This window comes from Cupressus sempervirens, chromosome 10 (genome assembly GCF_028749045.1).
Source record: "Cupressus sempervirens isolate cs-2001-9-10 chromosome 10, ASM2874904v1, whole genome shotgun sequence".
Lineage (NCBI taxonomy): Eukaryota > Viridiplantae > Streptophyta > Pinopsida > Cupressales > Cupressaceae > Cupressus > Cupressus sempervirens.
This window is the reverse complement of record NC_143127.1, coordinates 4,583,970-4,597,248: the sequence shown is the minus strand read 5'-3', so window position 1 is coordinate 4,597,248 and position 13,279 is coordinate 4,583,970.

Here is a 13,279-nt window from a genome sequence, read left to right as displayed (position 1 = left end):
TCCTTCTTTAATTTCAATTAAAGGCTAATCTCATCATTTCCTACCCCTAATCCCAACTCAAAATATTTAATTAAAATTAAATATTAATCCTCATGTTTATTAAAAAAGTTTTAATAAATATCTCCTCAACCCAAACCCTTGAAATAAATAAAACTTTATTTATTTCCTAAAAATCTAATTTATCCTCACCCTAAGAAGTTCTAGACTCTTCTAGAAAGTCTTCATCCTCATCCTAGGAAATTCTAGACTATTCTAGAAAGTCTTTATCCTCATCCAAAATCTAGACTCTTCTAGAAGATGTCTTTAAACCTAATCCTAATCCCCTCCTAACCTTGTCACATTCCCTAAACATGGGTTAAAACTTACTAACCCAAGCCAAAGTTAACAAATATCTCCCCCTTCACCCACCCTCATTAAATGCCATCCACTTGCCTATCCCTAAGCTAATCCTAAACCATCCTAATCCATCCTCTAATCATTTGCACAAGCCTAAGCAAGCTTAAAACCTTCCTAATCAAGTCCAAGTCGAATTTGCTCTCATCACCCTCAAAATATCTCAACAATAAAACTTTATGAAGTCCACTAGGTCATAAATGACTCTTACAAGCCCTTTTATTGCTCTTACAAGTCATTATGAGGGTCTTTATGAAGATTTTATCTCTTAAGCCTCCTTTGTTGACTCATCCTTGCCCTTTCATCCATCCTCTCACCATGTGACATGTGTCACTCCTTGATTGGCTATAAGGAAGCACAATCCATGTGCTCTCCTCTCATGCAATCTAAGCCTTCCATAAGCTTTTTCCCATCCTTGCATCTTAGCCCTCAATCCCTCAAGCCTCTTGCCTATAAATTGGATCCTTCCCCTTTGCAAAATAACACAATCCATGAAGTAAAGTTATAATGCTATTTTGAGAGCCAAATCCATACTAAAGCCATCTATCCACACCAAAAATCCACAATCATCCATTGAAGCCCTTTTTGAAGCATAAAGCTTGAGCATACATCCTATCTATTTAGACAAAGCTACTCAACAAGAGAGCTTCTTATTGAGAGAGCCCATTAATGGCTCATATTCTCAATTAAGAGCTCATCTTAGTCTATCTTGAAGTTTATGAATTTTGTTTAGTTTGTAGAAGCTTTATTTAAATTTGGTTTCTATTAGCATACTAACATTTCTCATATACATTTTGGCACGCCCGGTGGGACCCCGCATGGGTCATCTTCATTAGCTTTTTTAGTCAAGTTTTGTATGTCATTTGCTGATTTTGGCTAATTTTTCTTGTTTTTGTGATTGGTAGGATTGTATAAATTGGTTTTGTAGGTCTACATGAGCATGAAAAAGACAAAGGAACTCATAGTCAATCTCATAGTGTTTGCAAATTTTTCAAGCTTATAGGTGGAGAAAGCACTTGGGATTATTCTTCCTCTTCTTGTCTATATTCTTCTTATTCCATCTACTTCTTCTTCTTCTTCTTGTGGGAGATCTTGGCCATTTTTTTTTGTTAAGGAAGCAAAATCATACACACTTCTTTTTAGTGCTTAAAATGAACCCCCAAATCATACTTAAATCCATTAAAAATTAAAAATTTGCAAAAAAAAAAAATCTTTTAACAAGTGAAACTAAACCAATCTAATCATTTACATCCTTGCAACATCAAGGTTTTAGATGCATTCATGCAAAGTTAGGAACACTTCATTTTTGGGAATTTAAAAAGAACTTCAACTTTCCATTTCAAAAGGTTCAAAATCAACACTAAGTGCACACTAAAATCTAAATCAAACTCAAAGCATCAATCAAGGATAAAATGAACCTCATTTGCAAATATGTTAAAGTTCTTTTAAAAATCTCATGAAAACTAAGAGTCCTAAATGGTTGCCAAAATTGTCCTAAAAAGCTTTGTTATTTGTTTCAAACAAATGTCTTGTTGCAAAATCTTGAATGTTTCTTAGGTTTTTCATGCATCAAAACAATCTAGGAATATCATTTTTGGGCTTAAAACATGCAAACTAGAACACAAAATCTTGAATAAAAAGCAAAGTCCAAAGAGTCATTTTCACTTTTGAGTCCAAAAACAATCTTGAATGATCTAAGGTTAAAACAAAGCACTTCAAAGTTCTTAAAACAACACACAAAATCTCAATCTTGAATGCTCAAAGGAAAAAACTTGAATGTTTAATCACTTGTCTTTGAATGCATGTTGCTAAAATCACTCTTGAATGCCATGGATTAAAATCAAATTTTCCTTGAATGCGCATTAATCTCGCTCACACTTCATTTGGGCATAAAAATTGAACAACTCTTGACGTGGAGGGCCTCTGGGCGCGCGCTTGACAAATTGAGTTTCACATATCTTTGTTTTGGGCTTAAAAAAAACTCACACTCAATCTTGAATGCCTAAAAATCAATGAACATCGCATGGTTTTGACAAATTTTCAATGACGCTCGCATTTCTTATGTTGACGATCTCTCGACTTCCATTATGCTAACGACGTTGTCAAATTGGAATGAACATTGTATGCCATAATCACAAGTGTCTTCAATCATAGCTTACAAAATCTAAATCATCAATTGGAATGAACGCGTGTCTTTTAAAGCCCAAGATCATGTATGTGGTCTTGTTTTACACTTTTTAGGAGGCCTGCTTGGGGATTTCATCACCCCTTGGGACGACCTCAACTCTAGCGTTCCGGCGGAGTATAAAGATCGGGAGGTGAATCCAAAGACACCTCTCTTGGGATCAAAATTTTGTCACTCGGGCTAAGCCTCAAGGAACTTTATACCCTTGAGAAGTGAAAGAGGAGAAGTGGGTTACCGCTCCTCTTGGCTGTGTGACATCTTTTAGGTTTCATCTACGGATTTGGGCCTCACGTACCTTGCGTATATCGAGGACTCCCTAGCTATAACAAATTTCATCCTTGTAGAAAGCTTCCTAAGATGTTGGTGTGTTTGACGTGCTTGCTCAAAACTTTTGTCTGCGTGTTTGTTCATAGCTTTTGAATGAATATTTTCCAATTTTGGTCGAAATCCCAAAAAAGCAGAAATCTCCTAACTCAAGGCATACTTAGCGTAGTCACTGCCTTATCAGAAAATCATCCAAGCTCCCCCAATACAACCGAGTCTATCTAGTTCTTTGCCTTAGAACAATCCCAAATCCAAAGTCCATCCAAATTATCCCCCTAGCCAGCTAGCAACCCAATCCAAAATCACCCAAGCCTTTAAAGAGTTGTTGTCACTTTGCCAAAATTTGCTATCCAATCAATCGATCCTACCAATCAACCAATCTCACCAAGGTTATCCCTTTGACAGAGCATTGTCTAGGGTAATCTAGCTTTGTCACTTGCATCCCTCATCACCTTGAGCTAAAGGTTGGGATCCACAAGTGGTTAATCTCGTGTCATGCCAACAGGATCATTAGTCTATCCTCAAGTTGACACAGCCACCACCAAATCTAGCGCATAGGAAAGTAAAACTCTCACTTTTTGATAGCATACCCTTGAAGTCTTCCACCCACAAGAAAGCCAAAAATCTCCAGCCAATCCTCCTTAGGTCTGTCATACAGCTTTGACTCTCCCTAGGAAATCTTTCATCAGCCAATCCAAAATCTGTGCTTAATCCAAATCCAACCATGAGCTTCCGTGTTCATCCATATGCAAGACCCCATCCCCATCAAACTCATCATCAAAGCATGAAGTACCAATCCTATCATGATGTGTTTGGTCGCATTGTCCTTGCTCCCGCCACCTCCTATTCCAATGATGATGAAAATCTTGTTGACTATGACGGGTATATTGAAAGCCTTAGAAACATTCCCCCAAGCATCCCCCAAAATCCAAGAGTTATTCCAAACTATCTAGTCATGCCATCTAATATTCCAGCTTCCCCTCCATCACCCCATCAACCAAGCTTCCAATCTTCCACCCCCATCACACTAGCTATTCCTGTCAATCCACCTCCACCTTCGACACACGAGTCTCCAAGGAATCTCCTAGAGGAAATACAAGAAAAGTTGCCTCCAACAGTCGATAATCCATGTCATCTAATCCAACCATGTGAAGTATTTAGTGATGAAGCTTCCCCATCTATAATATCACCTCCATCTCCCATAGCTATCATCCCCATACCATCCATCAAATTGCTTAAAATCCTTCCACTTCCCGCAAGCATCAAAATCCCACCATCTGTCAAAACCCTCCAAATCCTATCCACATCGCCTCCAAGCATTTCCCAAATCTCTCGTAATGACCCTTATGCATCCATCTTCTACTCACCCATCTCCACTACTGAATCTCCCATCTATCCATCCATTGCCTTTGAAGAATCCATCCCTTCACCTCCTATTGCACCATCCACTCCAAACCAATCCTATCAAGATCCTGCCCAAAAGCATGTTGACATCCACCAAAGCATAAATGAAGATATCATCATACCATGTCTTCCATCCATAGTGCAGTCAGCATCTCCTCCATCTCCAAAACCTCGAGCCATATCTCCTCCACTACAAGATATCTTGTCATCCCACCAGCTACATCAAGATCCTATCCTTCCATCTCCCCCGCCCCATGCTTCCATCTTACCACCTATCCAAGCTATTCCACCATCTATAATCTACCCTCTTGGTTCACTTACATTCATCCACGGTGGCCCTCTCTCAGCAGAAGAATTAAGAACAGTATCTCCCCATTGCAATACACCTTTTGCAAGCAAAAAATTTCCTCAGCTTGTTCAAATGCTCAATCGATGGCATTATCAAGGTCAAGGTTTAGGACCACAAGAGCAAGGAATTAGAGAGCCTATTATTGCACAAAAAAATCTAGGATTTCATGGTCTTGGATATGTATCCAAAGGCTCACCATCTAAAGGTGTTGGTACACCACACCCCCAAACCAAGCCTATCTCCAAGCCCACCATGCCAGCCTCCCATCACTCCTTCAAGAAATCTTATGTCATCCCCCCTCCACCATCTTTGCAACCCAAAACAACCTACCATATCCCCCCTTCATCCGCTAAATCCATTTTGGGTCCCTATGTCCCAAGATCTACCATCCTCCATCCTCCTATCAGCCATCATAAAAATCCTATTCCATCCATTCCTATGCAAGATCAACAAAGGCACATATCAGGGCACATCATCCATCATCATCCCCCTACATGCTCTTTCATATCCTCTCCATCTCACAAAGCTTCTCCTAACCATCTTCCCAAAGCTTACCACAACAATGTGAATGCCAACTTCAAAATGCATAAAGCTAAAAATCCACATCCTAGGCAATCATATGTCTATTCTAAAAGACATACTCCAAAAAGGAAAAATCCAATCAAAGAATGCAAAACAATGCAAAAGCCTATGCAAAGAAAATCCAAAACCATGTGGATCCCCAAGAAAAAAGTTAAAACCCAATGCATAATGGCATCCACCATTGCTAATCCCCCATCTAGTGACTCATGTCCCCCATCTCCTAACTCCATCTTGGGTGCCTATATCCCCAAGCACGCTTCCACAAATCCTACATCACGCCTGCATCTACCATCTATCCCCCATATGCTCTTTTCACACCCGTCCCAACATGTGCCAATGTTGCTCTTGCAAGCATCCCCATCTCATGCTCCTTTCCAGCATTTTCATCCCTCCATCTCCTACCATCAATCCCATCTAATCCGATCTATTGCATAAATCACACATCCGGTGTACCAACAGCTAGCAACAAAATTGAACATTCCAACAGCCAGTGAAAAATCCCAAAAAAGCCAAAATAGCTGAAGAAAGCCAAAATCATTCCAGCTAAGTCCAAAGTCAAAAGTCAAAAGTCAAAAAAGAAAAGAAAAATAAAGCGTCCACTGGTGAAAACTTGGCAATTCAAGCGCCTTGGACAAGTACCATGATGAAAACTTGGCAAACAAGCGTCATGCGTAATCCCGCCATCCCCAACTTAGCCTATCACCCTCATGCTTTTGGTCATCTCTTGACATCCAACTCCATCTTCCAATCTATCGACCTATCCTCCATCCTCCAGCTTCCATCTCACACCATCCACTAATCTTATGCAGCTTCAGCCAATCATCTCAGCTATCATCCATCTCCCTAGCCCCCTCAGCTTTTTCCATCCTAGCTTCAATCCTATCACATCCATCATAAGACCTCCTTCCGCATGTTATCTTCTGATTGGGGGCACTATATTCCTTGGATATCTTGTCTTGTCCATCATCCCTTGTCATTGGTATCTAGCTCTAGGCTATCCTCATGCAAACCCAATGTCATCTCTTTATATCCATCATAATCCTAGCTATCTACCATCCTATCCAGCCATCGCATCCTGCTCCTCTAGCTATCCTTGGTCACAAAATCTCTCATCATCATTGGATGCATCCTGCCAAATCCATATCTTTCGCTATCACCCCACCCTTAGCTTTCGCATCTTGCACAACATCGAACCATCTCGCTATCCTATCATCCTGAGCTTTTGCCTGCTTGTAACTATCTTGGTCAGCTTTAGCTTGTAAATATCTTGGTCTGTCAGCTTGTACATCCTCTTTAGCTTAGTACCATTGCATCTATCCAGCGTTCGTGTCAGTTCATCCTTGATCAGCATCTTGCACCCATCGCACATCTTGGTTAGCTATTCCAATGCATCCTTTAGCTAGATTTCCTATCAACAAAGTGTTATCTTTCTTAGTTCGGCTTGCCAGACGCATCATTCATCCAAATCCACCAGCTTAGGTGCTCTCCGATAGGTCCTTGCAGGATATAGCTTTCCTCATGTCTGATCTTGGTCCGTTAGTACCTCGTCCTACCCATCTCGTTGGCAAACGGTTCTCTTTTGGATTTTCACTTTCTTTTGATTTGGGATCTTCCCTTTTGGGTCTTGAAGTATCTTTTCCAAGCAATCTCCTTGTTCCCTCCTCAAGGTTGCCACGATCTTCCATATCATGGTATGCTGCGAATGGGGCAATTAGAGCGTAAGGTCTTGATCAGGTCTTTCGTTTGTTTTTCTTTTCTGCTTGTGGGTTCTCCAGTGTCGTTTCCACGCTGCTTCCTCTAGGATTCATGTGTGATGCTGGGGCAATCCTTGTGTGTTTTTTTTGAGTTAGTTTGTCAGTCCTTTGGACGATTGGTGAAAAGGCCTTGATGTTCTTGGTAACCTTGGCAATTAACCAACAGTCCTATAGCAAATCTAGTGCTCAACTACGTGGTGGTACTTCTCTTTGAAGTATCCCCCCCGCTCAAAAAGCTTCAATGGTTTTCCTTCATCTCCATTATCCCCCATCCATATCTAGCATCCGTCTCTCCTACCCCAGCTTATGCATCAGTATCTCTTTGAATCACTCATCACTCTTAGCTTTAGGGATCCACAATCCTAGTCTTAGGGATCCACCAATCCAAATCAATCCACCAAGCCTCATCTTTCGAGATCCACAATCCTAGTCCTAGGGATCTCTGAAACTCATCTTCCACCAATCTGACTCTTTGAAATCCTGTTGCATTAGCTTTTTTAATCCACGCATCCATCTCCCTATCCTGGATTCCTTTTTATAGCGCTCTGCTCCTTCTCCTCCACCTTCCCTAAAGTCTTAAGCTTGCTTCCTCTTGTGCATCTGATTCTCCTTTATCATTCTCCCATAGTGAGAGTTTGAGTTAATTTAGCCCCTTCTCTTTGCCAATCTGAGTTTCCTTGCTCATCCGAGATTCTTGTACATTTCAAGAAGCCATCGAGCCTCACTTTCTCTCCCCGCTGCCTTCTTGAGGGGGCATCTCACAGTCCATTCTCTCCTCTTCTGCTCTAGCCTTGGGCATCTTATTTTCTTATCTTTGATGCCATGCCACTTGCGGCATCACATCAAAGAGGGGCAAAATGTAGACACCTAAAAAATCCTTTAGAAAATAAAGTATTTTTATTTTCTGAAAAAGTCCTGATGACATCATCATTTATTAATTAATTATTTATCTAATTAATTAATTAATTTTTATTCCATTAAATCCCTTTATCTTAATTAAAAATATTTAATTAAGGAATCCCTCCCAAAAATGTTTAAATCTTATTTAAACATTATTTCCTTATTTATTAATTATTTAATTAATAAATTGACCAAAAATCCTAAAATAAATAAAAAATTTATTTTTTGCCCAAAACTTGGCCAATTTCCTTATGACCAATAACCTCTTCCAAAATCTTCTAATCCTTCTTTAATTTCAATTAAAGGCTAATCTCATCATTTCCTACCCCTAATCCCAACTCAAAATATTTAATTAAAATTAAATATTAATCCTCATGTTTATTAAAAAAGTTTTAATAAATATCTCCTCAACCCAAACCCTTGAAATAAATAAAACTTTATTTATTTCCTAAAAATCTAATTTATCCTCACCCTAAGAAGTTCTAGACTCTTCTAGAAAGTCTTCATCCTCATCCTAGGAAATTCTAGACTATTCTAGAAAGTCTTTATCCTCATCCAAAATCTAGACTCTTCTAGAAGATGTCTTTAAACCTAATCCTAATCCCCTCCTAACCTTGTCACATTCCCTAAACATGGGTTAAAACTTACTAACCCAAGCCAAAGTTAACAAATATCTCCCCCTTCACCCACCCTCATTAAATGCCATCCACTTGCCTATCCCTAAGCTAATCCTAAACCATCTTAATCCATCCTCTAATCATTTGCACAAGCCTAAGCAAGCTTAAAACCTTCCTAATCAAGTCCAAGTCGAATTTTCTCTCATCACCCTCAAAATATCTCAACAATAAAACTTTATGAAGTCCACTAGGTCATAAATGACTCTTACAAGCCCTTTTATTGCTCTTACAAGTCATTATGAGGGTCTTTATGAAGATTTTATCTCTTAAGCCTCCTTTGTTGACTCATCCTTGCCCTTTCATCCATCCTCTCACCATGTGACATGTGTCACTCCTTGATTGGCTATAAGGAAGCACAATCCATGTGCTCTCCTCTCATGCAATCTAAGCCTTCCATAAGCTTTTTCCCATCCTTGCATCTTAGCCCTCAATCCCTCAAGCCTCTTGCCTATAAATTGGATCCTTCCCCTTTGCAAAATAACACAATCCATGAAGTAAAGTTATAATGCTATTTTGAGAGCCAAATCCATACTAAAGCCATCTATCCACACCAAAAATCCACAATCATCCATTGAAGCCCTTTTTGAAGCATAAAGCTTGAGCATACATCCTATCTATTTAGACAAAGCTACTCAACAAGAGAGCTTCTTATTGAGAGAGCCCATTAATGGCTCATATTCTCAATTAAGAGCTCATCTTAGTCTATCTTGAAGTTTATGAATTTTGTTTAGTTTGTAGAAGCTTTATTTAAATTTGGTTTCTATTAGCATACTAACATTTCTCATATACACATAGACTCTAAAGGTTCTAGATAGGGAGAACTAATAGTTTCAGTTTTCATTTTTTGTTTTATCCTTAACTAGGGTTACTGGCTTTTGTTTGCTAGTCGTAGGCCTATATTCTGGTTTTGGATTTTTATAAGAAGATGCATAGTAGTTGGACTTTACTTTTTATTTCTATTTCAATTATTCTATAAATTTTTTTTGGTTTTAGGATCCTTGTAAAACCTATTTTACTTAATCAAAAATTGAAGTAAGGTATAGATAAAACACCTTATGAATTATGGTATAGATATAAACCTACTGTTTATTGTTTCAAATTATGTGGAAGCAAATGTTATATTTTGAAAGAATCAAGGAAAGGAAAGTTTGATGTGAAAAGTGATGAAGGCAATTTCCTAGGATACTGCAATAAGAGAAAAGCATACAAATTCTTGAATCTTGCTACTCACAAGGTTATAGAAATTGCACATGTAAAAATTGATGAGTTTATAAAAAAGAGTTTCAATGATTAACCCACCTGAGTCACCCAATTTTGGAGTGTCAACCAAGTTACAACTAGTGAAACCCAAGTTGGAGATAGTTTAAATCGAGTCTCGAATAGAGGAACTTGAGTCAGCCTATGGGAATTGAGAATCAAATAGTAGAACAAAATTTAGAAATTCATATAACCGTTGAGCATGGTGTACCAAGTGAATCTAGTCTAGAATCTAGAAGTAAGATAAATGTACTTGCTAGATATGTCAGAAGGCATCATGCACCTAAGAATAATTGGAGATTGGAAAAAAGGTATATATTTTCTTACTGAATTTGAACCTAGAACTATTAATTATGCATTGAAAAATGAAAGTTGGATAGAGGAAATGAATGAAGAGATTGAGAAAATTAAAATAAATAATACTTGGACACTTGTTCCTAGACCTAAGGATAAAAATGTAATTGGTACAAAGTGGGTATTCAGAAATAAATTGAATGAAAATGGAGAAGTCTCAAGAAATAAGGCAAGGCTAGTGTGCAAGGGATATGCTCAGGAAGAAGGCATAGATTATGGAGAAACATTTTCTCCTATTGCTAGACTTGAAGGTGTAAGAACACTAATTATATATGTTGCATTTAAAGAATTCAAAGTGTATCAAATGGATGTAAAATCAAATTTCTTGAATAGAATTCTAGAAGAAGATGTATGAATTGATCAACTTGAACGTTTCATTGATCCAAACAAAAGAGACATGGTCTGTAACCTATACAAAGCTTTATATGGTTTGAAGAAATCTCCTAGAGCATGGTATGAGAGAGTTCACAAATATCTAACAAAGAGTGGTTTTCAAAGAACCAATGATAACAATAGTCTATATATTAAAGAGGGACCACATAAAAAAATTTTGCTAGTAGAAATATTTGTGGATGATATCCTATTTATCGGTCATGATGACTTATGCAAGTCATTCTCTAAAGAAATGAGGAAATATTTTGAAATTTCAATGTTTGGAGAAATAAAATTCTTTTTTGGTTTACAATTTCATCAAATGAAGGATGGTATTTACATTACTCAGTCAAAATATATCAAGGAGATATTGAAGACCTTTGGAATGGAAGATTCCAAACTAGTTGGAACACCTATGTCTATTGGACATAAGTTATCCAAGGACGATGATTCAAAAGAGGTAAATCAGACTACTTATAGATCTATGATTGGGAAACTTTAGTATGTTATTAAAACAAGACTTGATATTGCATTAGTAGTTGGTATAGTTGCAAGGTTCTCTGGAAATCATAGATAAATTTATATGATAACAATCAAAAGAATTATGAGATATCTAGAAGGTATTCAAGACTATGGTCTTTGGTACAAGAAAGGAGGGAATTTTTAGTTAAAATCCTTTATTGATACTAATTGGGAAAGAAACATTGATGATAGAAAGAGCACCAATGGAGGAGCATTATTTCTTGGAAAGAGGTTAGTATCTTGGACAAGTAAGAAGTAGAATTGTATTTCTCAGTCTACAATAGAGGCTAAATATGTCATTGCAGTAGTTAATTGTTCTAACATAATGTGGTTCAATCAACTATTATCAAGAATAAAGAAAAAAATCAAGGATCCAATGGTTATCTATTGTAATAACACAAGTGCAATCAATATATCTAAAAATCTAGTGATGCACACCAAGACAAAACACATTGCAATCAAGTATCATTTTCTAAGAGAATTTGTTCAAGATAAAGAGGTTAGATTGGAATATGTTAACACAAAGGAGAAGGTTGTTGGCATATTTACCAAACCATTACCCAAGGATGCATTTTTATATCTAAGAGGAAAGCTAGGGGTTATTCCCCTATCTGATGCTCACTAGAGTATAGATTAGTGATGCATCAACCAAGGTTCATTGAAGAACTATCAAATTGATGCAAAGAATTCATAGCTCATTACATATGAATCAATACATCAGGTACATTATAAAAGCACCGTGTCAAGTTTTTGGCATGTGATGTCAAAGAGGGAAAGATTGAATCATGTCATATATTCATTGAGGGAGAGATTGATTAGAGGAAGTGATCTTTATATCAAAAAGAGGGAGAACTTGATTTGGAGTCTGAAGATAAGATGGCATAGGGAGAATCTCAGAGGGAGTTCTCATGGATAGATAGAGAATCATAATGAAACTAAGGATATTATAAAATCTTATAAATCATTTTTTTTCTCTAAGTTTTCTTTGAATAATGACATGTTATGTTGCCATCAATTCCAAAGAGGGAGATTGTTGATAATAATTATTCAATAATTAATTATCATTGATGTTACAAAATTGTTATACTCTAAGTGAGCATTGGCAATTGGAACTGAGATCAGAAGACTTCTATATCAACTGAGTAGAAGACAAGTTTAATGATCTTATTGAATCTGAGATAGGTCGGTCACCAAAGGAATTTATTTATGACTGAGTTAGAAGCTTAGTGTAAACTGAGTCAGGTTGGTTACCAAAGAACTTAGTGGTAACCAAGTGACTTAGTTTCAGTTCAAGATAACCTATATCAAAATATATATTTTTGTTTATTTATTTTATGCAAGATGACTCAATGGACATTAATTGCTTTATTGTAAGGATATTCAAGCTGACTTGACATTGTATTCCATATATATGAAAGGTCAAGTTGTGGATTGAATAGTGTGTAAGTGTGTTGAAGAAGATAAGATGAAAATTAAGAAGGATATTTTATAAAGGATAGAATATCCAAGGAGATGCAAAGAGTATTTTGATCAAGAAGGATCTAGAGGATAAACCATAATAGTGATATGAATCTACAATCTTGTTGCTTCATAAATCACGTCAATCATCATTACTCTCTAACAATTGTAGTAGTGAAGAATTATCTTAACATAGTTGAGTTAACAATCATTTTGTAAATCCTCTAACCATGGAGCATTTCTAGACTAAAGTGTCTTAAGACCTCTAACAAGGACACTCCTAATAGAGTGATTTAAATCCTTTAATAGGGTTGCACCTATCAGTGTGTTTTGTAACCTTTAATAGGGTTGGTTCCTAACAAGGCTCACAGAGTAAAAATTTGTAACTAGTTACATTAATAATTTTCCCAAATTGGGTTTCGACATTAAATCTTGATGTCTCATGTGTTCATGTTATTTTTTTATTTCTTTATCTTTCTAAAACTAAGTTACTAAAGATTAATGCACATTAATATATCAGATTGTTTTGTCATCTGAGTTACAGTGGGTTTCTAGTTCTAATTGAGTTGTGAGTTATAAGAGAGTTTGCATTGACATCTAAGGGATTTAGAATTATTTTGGTGGTAACTGATTCACTCCTCTTATATTTCCAACACCCTTGTGTTTTGCAAGAATTGGAAAAATTTTATGATCTATATGTATCACAATTTCCCTTCCCAAGATATAATGCTTCCATTATTTGTAGGCT